General features: G+C 45.3%; 1 protein-coding gene across 3 annotated transcripts in view; it reads left to right on the forward strand.

Annotated features, from left to right (window-relative positions):
- Positions 1 to 11,333, forward strand: part of LOC131675481 (pancreas transcription factor 1 subunit alpha-like) — a 588,733-nt gene that overhangs the window by 285,832 nt on the left and 291,568 nt on the right. The window lies entirely within an intron of this gene.

Below are 11,333 nucleotides of genomic sequence, written 5' to 3' on the forward strand. Positions count from 1 at the left end.
TTGCCACGATTGAGGAGATAAAGACGGCATCGAAGGATGAACTAAACAAGATCACAAAAAATGATTTTTTGAAATGCTTTGAGGATTGGAAAAAGCGTTGGCACAAGTGCATTATATCCGAGGGGGATTACTTTGAAGGAGATAAAAGAAAAATTGATGAATAAATAAATATTTTTTGAGAAAAATAAAAATTCACCTTACTTTTTGATCACACCTCGTACACGGATTAGAGCAGGTTTACAGAGTCGGTATGCGCGACGGGTAATACAGCGGAGGCGACATTACCGTGCACTACGATATTGGTAACAGATTCGACGAAGGATACAGATTCGATGATAGGTAATGACAAGTACACTATCGACTAAGTGACTTTACAACAGTAGATACAAAAAGATTTGATAGTACAAATATATGTACATTTATAGACATACGTCTGCCCGTGTGATACGTCACGTATGGATGTGACAACTTAAAAAAATGAAAGATGCAACTCTTTAGTATACACTGATTATTATTAATTAACCGATTTTATATTTACGCTATAAAATTTGGTCGAAAATGAAAATAATTATTATTTAAATATTATTAAATAATTTAAGTATTTCTTATTTATAGTTACTTTTACAAGCGATAAGGTATCTTTCTATGTTAATAATTTCAATTATTTTATTGTAAGTTTTACGCTATTAAATTAACGAACTGTGACGTCGGAGTCACTCTCAGGTACGCTTGGAGTAAGCGTAGACTCAGGGTTGCTCTAATTTGGCTTGTGCGTAACACTTTAGCCGGGACGAGCAATATCGTTGCTCCAGAAACTCCTAATTATGGGATTAATAATAACCAAATATTATTATGAGCACACCAAACTTCTAGCTTAATGTGCTCTTAAGGGGGCTTGAATTGAGATTCACTAGACTCAGGCTTGGATCTCCGAAAAGGGATAACTATTACGGAAGGAAAAGATAGCCAAATAAATTTTGTGACTTACTTTTTTTATTTGTTTCGAAGTTAGGAAGATTTCTCTCTTTAAAGTCGCTCTTGATCTCTCTATCTTGCTCTCGCTCTCTCTAAATCCGGCTAGTTTCCTTCGGGCTGACGATGCTTCTTAAAATAGTTTTAGCTCCTTAAACTTGAATCTGACTATATTAATTTTCACTGAACTGCCTGCCGCGGCCTTATCCAGGGTTTTTTATAACCCGGAGATGGTTGGGTGGAAATCCCCTTCTTCAGGCCCATGGAGTGACAAAGTCAAAGTTTTCCGCATTGGCCGAAGAATTTTCTTGGCCGAACCGGAATACATAATTGGTCGGAGGGCGTGAGTTTTCAGAGAGAGAGAGGGCGAATCTTTTCTACACTTGGGCCCTTTTCTCCAGAGATGGCTCTTAGAGTTTCATTTTTGAGAGCAAGAGTGACGCTATTATTTTTAATTAATTAACGCAAACGAATGTTAATCAGAGTACATAATTGTAATTTTACATTATCACTTAATACTAGGGAATCAATTACAAGTTGAAATAATACTAAAAATGTAAAAATTCTATGATTAATTATTATAAACGAATTTATAATATTTGTGAATTTGTCTGAACTTAGTGTTACGTTATTAGTTACTATATTTCGTAGTTAAATAATAGACTATTGATACTTATGGTCCTATTATTTAACTTAAATTCTACATTTTGATGTTTGAAAATGGTGAGTCGATAAAAGAATGAGGAGAGCCATAATTATTTATAATCTAAGGTGAAAGGTTAATTTTTATAATTTCAATATTTCTATTTCATTCTCTTTGAATGGTAAAAATTTTTTTTCTTCTTAAAAGAAAAAAATTCAGTAGGAAAAATTAGAATGGGAAACAGATTGCAGTTCTATGGCCTTCTTTTCTCATCGGTATCTCAGCGCTCACGTGTTCGGAGGCTGCATGCACTTCACATGCAAGTGCGAAGGTACGAAAGGCAGAAGAGCGTAATGAAAAAAGTAATGCACGCTTACATAAATTCAGACTATAGATTTTATTGCCGTTTGGAGACTATCAAGAAAAATTTCCCTGCGACACTCGACTCGGTTCCTACAGCTCATGAGAGACGGTTTCAACTCTGCCGTTGGTCTTAATACTAGGAGAAATTATTCTTTTAAAATTCTTAAAAAATTTTGATCATATCGCCAACCGTCACAAAACTGTTAACTACTATTTTTGCGGCAATTTCGAATTATGCCTAATTTACCTATATTATACTCTCTATTTTTGTAAGCTATTGAATTTTTTTTAATGTTATGATTATTGTTGTAAATAAGAGAAAACAAATTTGTACATTTCTGAAAAGAGCGTAAAAAAGGCTATCCAGCGTAAATGAATTCTCGAGATCTATGTACGAGGTCTGTCCCAAAGATATCCAACCTACCACGATTTCTCAGCACTTGATTTAATCAACCTTATCCGAAGGGTGGCATCCTTCAAAGTAGTCCCTATTTCATTAAATAAGATGCTCATATCGATATTTCCATTTATTAAAGCACTCTTGAAAGTCGGACTTCAGAAATACTTTTAGTACATTTGTCGCATTAGTTTCAACAGCCTCTTTGTGGTTGAGTCGATGTCCCTTGAGCATCATTTTTAAACAAGAAAATAGTTAAAAGTTACAGAAAACTATATCGAAACTGTATGGAGACTGGTGGGCTGCGCAATACTATGTTTCAATAAATATTGCTACACAAGGTTTGATGCGGTCGCTTTCTCCTGATTGCATTACACAATTTTTTCAAAACTTCAACGTAGTATTCTTTGTTGATTATCTGGCCTATAGGAGTATATTTGTGGTGTTCAACGCCCTTATAATAAAAAAAAATAATCAACATTGACTTCATATTGCTTCGACTTTGATAGGCTTTTTTAGGTCAAGGCTCAGATGGAAGCTTACTCTATGAATATTGTTGTTTTTTTTCAATATCACAACCAAACTTTTACTCAGATTGAAGCAAAATTTTATGCAAATTCGCTGTCATTTTAGTAAAAAGTGAATTCCGACGGAGGCAAAAAAGTCATTGTAAACAAATACACGTTGCGCGGGAACTAAGGCGTTTCATCAGTATCACGGGCTACTGATGAGAAGGTTAGGAGTTGCTGGTTACGTTCGTACCCTACAGGAGTCGCCTGAGTCTCTCCGCGTGAAAATATGAACGGAGGTGTGATACTTTTAGGACAGACCTCGTGTAAATAGGCTCGATTTTGCACAAGCAAGACAGAGTCTCTTCCAGTCTTGCAAAGTAAGAGCTTAGGATCGAATAAACTTGGCTTATACTAGTTGATTCTCTCCTATAATTAGCTATGCCAGAATTCCTTCTCTTATTATAATTTATGCTTGACTCATAGAACAGTTAGCGCTATGAGAAACTTGGGCTGAATTATATCCTATTTTTAACATAGACTTATGCTCTGCTTATGTGACATTTCGCACCATGATAGGTGACAACTCGCGCGAGTCGAGTTTGTCCCGTACGAAGGCTCTTTTAACAGCCGAGCGGCCTTAGACTCGGGCGGTAGTCAGGCTTTCGGGCACCCCGGCCCGTTCGCGCGTCAATAGTGAAATCTGTGTTAATTATAATTCGATACTCGATATCGTTTTTGTAAAATAAATAATTGAACGTTTATAACGTTCTTCGCTTATTTATTAAAAGCAAAAATGTAATAGCGATTCTCTTTAATGTAGTGGGGAAGCATATGGATACACTTATGGATGTTTACAATTATAATATTTATTCTAGTCTCTTTCATAACATAAATAAGTTAAGCAGAATAGATATATATATATATATTCTGAGACGCGTAATTTTCGCGTCGCGATGTCTAGTATTTTTTTTGGTTACATAAAAAGTATTACTCACTTCGTATTATTATTGTAAATATAAATTGGTCCAAAAGATTATTCGCTTCGCGATGTGGCCAATCACTTTTTCTCTGAATCTGATCAGATCAACTGGTCCAATATATTTTTTTATACAATACTGTAGTAGCACGCGAGACAATGCTAGTTCCTATGATTTTAGTTGTCTAATATATTCTTTATCAAATAGTGTAGCAACACCCAAGAAAATGATAGTTCCTGTGATTTTTTGTTTACGCAAAATTATTAAAACAATCGTACTCGACACTTCTAATATTTAATCACAACTCAAACAATTTTATTCTCAACTTCTATTATGGTTTTAATTTCAGTAGGAAAAATATGCGGCCTTCTTAATTGAGCGCTCGCTCCTAACTGACTAATTCTCTGTCGCTCTGCTTTCGCTGGTTTATTATATAGCCTTTGTCCCTAGCATACCGTCTCTCTCTCGCGCATATGCTTTAGACGTTTACGCTTCTCGTAGCGGCTCGTCTTACCTAGCTAAGCACGCCGACTGCAGCATGCTGTCCCAGCATGCTGACGCAGCGTGAATCAGCATATGCCGCTCATTCCCACCGAGTCGCGCACACGAATACTGCTAGCTATACTATGTCCGAACGGAAATCCCGAAAGCAAAATATTATTCGATAGTATATAATTGTAATATAATAGGACGTCACGTAACACACCATGAGGAATTACGGTTCAGACTGTCTTTTCTTGAAATTGATATTATTAGAAATCATTATTGTTAAGTATGTAGTGTGACGGTAAACGTCAAATTAGCGCTGATAACGGAAAGCGCGCGATTGAAACCGAACTAGTGAAGCACTGGCCATCATTACGTTCGCTCGCCTTTGTTTCGCTAACGCCGATTTACGTGCCGCCGATACCGAAAGTCTACAAAAGCACGTGCCAGTGGTCCAGAGGAGTGCCAGGATAGTAACTGCCGTTGACGTGGTGCCACACACCCGCAGAGAGAAAGAGCACGAGTCGCTGAAGGAGAGTGTGTGAGGTTTCGCCATCGAGGGCGAAACCGCGTGTGCGCGCATTCATGACCTGCGATAAACAGACAAAAACAATTCCGCACGGTGTGTGATTCTGTCGTTTTCTCCGTACGCCTGCAATAATAAGGTAAGCTGGCCAGCTTAATCTCGCGATCGCGGTTGCATGGTTAACAAATAAATTATTGTTTCCGAAGCGTGCATGTAATAGCGCTGTTAACAAAGCGCAGCGAGCGTCCCGACACAGTGCGTTGTCGATGAGCGAGCGTTGATGTAAACAAACACGCGGGCCGACCTTATGTAGTATTTGAGTGATAATAAAAGGTTCTGTTCGTGTTACTAACAAGTGTTTTTCGACTCGCTGAATTCTTATTGCTTCCACTCACTTTTTCCTAGATTAGATAACTTATTGGTTGACTGACGCCTGTCTTCACATGCTCTCCGGACTGCATTTTGAGCATAGATAATTACTTTCGCCCTTTGGTTTAATTGCGCGAATAAAATATAATTAAACGGTTTTACCCCGTTACATGGCGCCCAACGTTAAAGAACCTACGGTATTTTTGATTGTTCAAAACACCGGTTCTCAATAGTGACCTCGCGCCCAGTCAACCAGCGACTTAGGTGGCAATCAAGTGTTGTTGTGCACACTTGATACCGAAGGCCACATTAGTAAACAGACCCTGTTAGTTAGCTTGCGAAGGCCCGCCGCGGCGTAAAAGTGTAAACAATAGCTGTGAACGCGTGCGAGTGCGACCGAAAGATTCTTAAGCGTAAACATCAACGAATTTTGTAAGTTGCCGCAAATAATATTATTATACCCGTTGGCCCGGGGAAAACTAACACCGGCAATTTTCAAACGAAATTAATTTAATTTAGTAATTTTAATTGATGTCGTGTTACCTTAAAGTAAACATTTTTTTTTTAAATATTATTAACTGCGGTTATTGGTGATCACGCGCAACGCTCGTTAGAATATTTTAGATACTAACCAACACAGCCGCGCTAACAAACAGTTAGTGCGTCTGATAGGCAGGATCATTATATTGCGTATTAACGAGCGAAGAATCTTTCGGCAAATAAATTATTAAACGCTCTTGGTCAAGCCTAAAGTCGGCTAAGAAAATTTTGATTATTTATTTGAAAACGGATTTTAATACAGCACTCGCACTCGTATAACATACCTGTAAATTTTACAAAGATATTAAACGCAAGTAAACTAACAGAGAATTATGGACCGCACTCAGACAGAGATAGAAAATTGGGTATTGACGCTCCAGGAGGAAGAAATCGAAGAGTACCTCGAGCAACTGGAGCTCAAATCAAGCGGGACCAAGCTCTCGAGAGCTGCACGACTACATAACTGGTTGCTTGGTGACTACTCCGCAGCAGATTTCGCGGAAGTCAACAACCAGCACAGCAGTCCAGCCAAAAGAGCAGCCCTACGCTCGGAGCTAATCGTATCCCTATGCCAGGAACACACAGCATCCGAGCAGGAGGGGGAACATCCGCTAGCCCAATTAATGCAGAGTGCGGACGTAATATCGCGAGTTCAGAAATCCGCGATAAACATCGAGAATGCCCTGGACAGCGAAGAGAACACGAATAGTAATAAGAGTATTACTATAACGGCTAACGATGGCAGCCAGTTCAAACTCCCGCCGGCATTCGCGGTGATGATTCAAGACCTCATTTTCCCGTCCAGAGAAAATGAGAAGAAATGGGAGGTACAAGACTCACGGAATTCGTATACGTCTAACCTAACACAAATAGTAGACCAAATCCTCAGGACCAACATCAAGGTGCAGGAACAAATGGACAACCTGTCAGCCAGGATGAACGCACTGGAAAATGCCATACACAGAGATATGCGGCAAGACTATGCGAACAGTTCCAACGAGGAGCCATAACCGGAAAACACGCGTAGGAGCGTCGCATTCCAGGACACATTCACATGCCACTACGATGCCAGGCTACCCCAGAGCACTCCAGCCGGACCCGGACAGAGGCCCACGGGGGCCGCCGGCAGGACCCCCCGCCGGACGCCCCCTTTCGGAGAGGGTGAATAGCATCAACTCGGTGGAATTAATGCTGAAGTGGACAACCAGCCGCCGAGCATGTGGTCATCCCAACAGACGTCAAACCCGTGGTCGACAACAAGAGACGTCGGCCGCATCGTCCGAGGATGGAAACTCAGGTTCTCCGGAGAAGGCAACGCGAGCATTGACACCTTCTTATCAAGGCTGGACAGCTCGAGGAGCAGCGCGGGACTTACGGAAGACGAGATGCCCATAGCTGTATCCGAGCTACTCGTCGGTCCTGCCCTCGTCTGGTACAAAGCAATGCGGAACGAATGGTTCTCCTACGCGGATTTCGAGGCAGACGCCAGAGCATGGTTTGGGACCAGCAGGCAACAACAGCAGCGTCTAACCAAAGAGGTTCAAGGCCGATACCAGGGCCCAGATGAACCCGCGAACGTCTACATCGCGAACATGATGGGCCTAATGAGTCGGCTGAACCCCAAAATGACGCACGAGAACCAGCTGGACCTGCTACATGCCAACCTCCTCCCGGAAATCCAGAGCCAAATACGGAGATCAGAAGTGGACTCCGTACGGACCCTGAACGACCTGGCCACGACGGCCCAGAGTAACTTGCATCAGCGACGGATGGAGCGGACGATACCAGACAATCAGTCGACTCTATATCCTGAGTTGGCGTATCACCCCCGCACCGACGCGAGCAAGGGTCGTAAGAGGAAGGTGGCATCTATATCCGGTGACAAACCGGAAGTCAATGATAGGTTGGACCGCATGGAGAAGGTACTCGAGAAGGTGACGCACCAGGTCGTCTACACGCCGACGCCCTCGGGGGCGACACCTAATCCGAGTCTGGAATCCGTCGATGGCGAGAAAAAGGCTCTGCCCATCGACATATTTAACCAAATGCTGTTGTCCATCAAGGAAATGACGGCGGAAATAAAGAATAACCGCGCTGACAAAAGCCTGACTTCCGAGGACCAAGCCAAGAGACCGGAGACTCCTCGCGGACGAGGAAGGGATTTCTCCGGTCCGCTCAAATGCGCCGAGTGTGGCCGATTGGGGTACAGTAGGAGGTACTGTCCCCAATGCAATAAGGGAAACGAGGAAAGGAGTGGTTAGTTGGGGTTGACCCCACTCCTTCATCCCGTAACCCAAACCCTGTTAAGGAGATCTCGCGGCTTTCGTCAGCACAGCCCGCACCGTTAGTAGCGAGCGTGTTGGGCGACGAGAGCGAGAACTCCCTTGGTGACGCCAATGATGAGCGTGGTGGTAGAGTGAACGCGGAGAGGAAGGGTAATGACGTTAGTAAAGCCCAGGACCCTGGACCGGCCGAGGTGGTGGCGAATGGATCGCACACGCCCTCGGGGGCCAGGGTAACGGCAGATAAACCGTCAAAAGGTATCGACGATAGTAAAGCCCAGGACCCTGGACCGGCCGAGGTGGTGGCGAATGGATCGCACACGCCCTCGGGGGCCAGGGTAACGGCAGATAAACCGTCAAAAGGTAATGACGTTAGTAAAGCCCAGGACCCTGGACCGGCCGAGGTGGTGGCGAATGGATCGCACACGCCCTCGGGGGCCAGGGTAACGGCAGATAAGCCGTCGAAAGGTAGCCCTATGGGAACTCCGATCGTCCGGACCGAGGTGGTTCGAACGAGAAGTAACGTCACTTTACCACACGAGAGCACGGTGGTTAGCGCTGATGGGCAAGGAGCAAAGCTATGGAGCCGCCGAAACTGTTTCCCGATATTCCCCGGAACAAGAAACGCGCTGGTGGCTGCCGGTGAAAATAGGAGACTTCCAGATACGGGCTCTCTATGATCCGGGAGCTTCCACCACAGCCATGGGTAGTAATGCTCTGCAAATAGCGTCCGTGCTAGGCGTCAGGTTAGATACCTCCCACGCAGGTACGGCAGGGCTACCCGACGGTCGTATGTTGACGATCGTTGGCCATGCCACATTGCCATTCACCGTAGGGGAGATGACGATGCCGACGAGGGTGGCTATCCTCCCAACCCTCGTCGATGAATGTGTCTTAGGAGTGAACTTTATTAGGTTGTTTAGAGCAGTACTGGATCCGGATGATGATACATTACTGCTCAAGAAATCACAAACCAAGATGAAACTAGAAGTAGCTAGTTTGGAGGCTGGTCCGAGATTAGCTACTATCGGACTAGCCGAGGTAACCGCCTCTCTATAGGCGATATTGCAGAGGACCATCGACGAAGCCTTATCGCAGGCCCCCGTGGGACTGGGACGAGCAACAGGCATTGAATACGAGATTCGAGTCAATGAGACAAAATCGTTCAAGACCGAACGCCGACATTTCACTGCCTACACCGTACCCAGACTGGGATACCTCCGATTCGTAAGAGTATCCTTCGATCCCTCGTACGCCGGCGCCACCTTCCAACGGTTAAGAGACAGCGTCATTGGACCCGAGCTTGGCGGTTTCTCTTTCGCCTGTTTGGACGATATCATAGTAGTATCGTCCAAATTCGAAGATCACGCACAAAGTCTTAAAACAGAGTTGGATAGGTTGTATAGGGCTGGCCTCTCGATTTATCGAGAGAAGAGTGTCTTCTGCAAGTCTGAGGCCACATACCTTGGTTTGTCGATTACCTACAACGGAACTGGACGAGATGACGATTTACTGGAAGATAGGACCCGACCACGAGATGACGACGAGATCTCTACCACCGAGGGAACCGAGGCGATAAGCATCCCGCCTAATGCGAGCGATACAACGATATACGGGAACGGAAGCGCCGACACTGCGGATAACACACTCCAAAATGACGACGCGACCACCCCGAGCTCACCTCGCCGTACTCGTCGCAATCCCACCAGCCGAGTCCAAATAAATACCTCTCCTACTAACACGATGAAGCGCCCACGAGGGAAACCTCGTAAGTGCGCGCTAACTACACACTACACAACACCGACAGACTACTCGAGCCCCTGCTCCCACCACCGGGAAAAGGAAGAGGGGCAGACCACCGAAAGCGACAACCGTGAATGCATGAGACACGGCGAACGAAGGACCTGGGAGACCGACGCCAAGGACCCCACCTTCGACTCCGGCGACGAAGGCCCTGGGCAGCCGAACAGGCGCCCACCTTCGATATCCAAAACTATTCAGGATACTAACTTGCTGGATAATTACAGGATGCAGATCACGCTCGAACAATTCGAGCAAGCGGCAGCCGCCCTCATCGGCCTGGACTTGGGTCCCGCCGTTGAAGAGGTGATACATGCCGCCTTGCACCTCATAAGTGACCGAAGAGAAGAGGAGGAGCAAGCACGGGCGCGAGCTCACGAGAGCTCGTCATCCGTGCTCATCGAAGAGCTCCCGACAGCGGACCCTACCGCGATACCGTCGACGACTCCCGGTATCGCGCGCGGCGATACCACGCCGCTGCCCGGACCTCCAGCGGGATCTATCCCGCTGAAGGCCCCGACATCATCCATTGGATGACCAGGGCGAAGAATTACCCGAGAGACCAGCCAGGTGATCTTCCCCTGCCCCCGGGGGCAGGGCCACCGTTATACTACCCGGCGAATAAAAGTTGAATTAAACCTCACATGGACTATAATCCTGTATTATCCTTCCTCTTCTCCTCCTCGGAAGGGACAGCGCTAATGGAATTATCATCAAGGACCCCGTAGGTCCAGACTGGAAGGGGGCTGTGACGGTAAACGTCAAATTAGCGCTGATAACCTAACTTAATTGCTGCCTGGGAGGGCAGCACCTACCGGGGGGAAGAAATACGTAACGAAGGAATTCGGCGCGCGAGCAGACGGAACACGCGCGATTGAAACCGAACTAGTGAAGCACTGGCCATCATTACGTTCGCTCGCCTTTGTTTCGCTAACGCCGATTTACGTGCCGCCGATACCGAAAGTCTACAAAAGCACGTGCCAGTGGTCCAGAGGAGTGCCAGGATAGTAACTGCCGTTAACATGGTGCCACACACCCGCAGAGAGAAGGAGCACGAGTCGCTGAAGGAGAGTGTGTGAGGTTTCGCCATCGAGGGCTAAACCGCGTGTGCGCGCATTCGTGACCTGCGATAAATAGACAAAAACAATTCCGCGCGGTGTGTGATTCTGTCGTTTTCTCCGTACGCCTGCAATAATAAGGTAAGCTGTCCAGTTTAATCTCGCGATCGCGGTTGCATGGTTAACAAATAAAATATCGTTTCCGAAGCGTGTATGTAATAGCGCTGTTAACAAAGCGCAGCGAGCGTCCCGACACAGTGCGTTGTCGATGAGCGAGCGTTGATGTAAACAAACACGCGGGCCGACCTTATGTAGTATTTGAGTGATAATAAAAGGTTCTGTTCGTGTTACTAACAAGTGTTTTTCGACTCGCTGAATTCTTATTGCTTCCACTCACTTTTTCCTAGA

The sequence above is a fragment of the Phymastichus coffea genome, unplaced genomic scaffold (genome assembly GCF_024137745.1).
Source record: "Phymastichus coffea isolate CEN01 unplaced genomic scaffold, Cenicafe_Pcof_1.1 PCOF00023, whole genome shotgun sequence".
NCBI classification, from domain to species: domain Eukaryota; kingdom Metazoa; phylum Arthropoda; class Insecta; order Hymenoptera; family Eulophidae; genus Phymastichus; species Phymastichus coffea.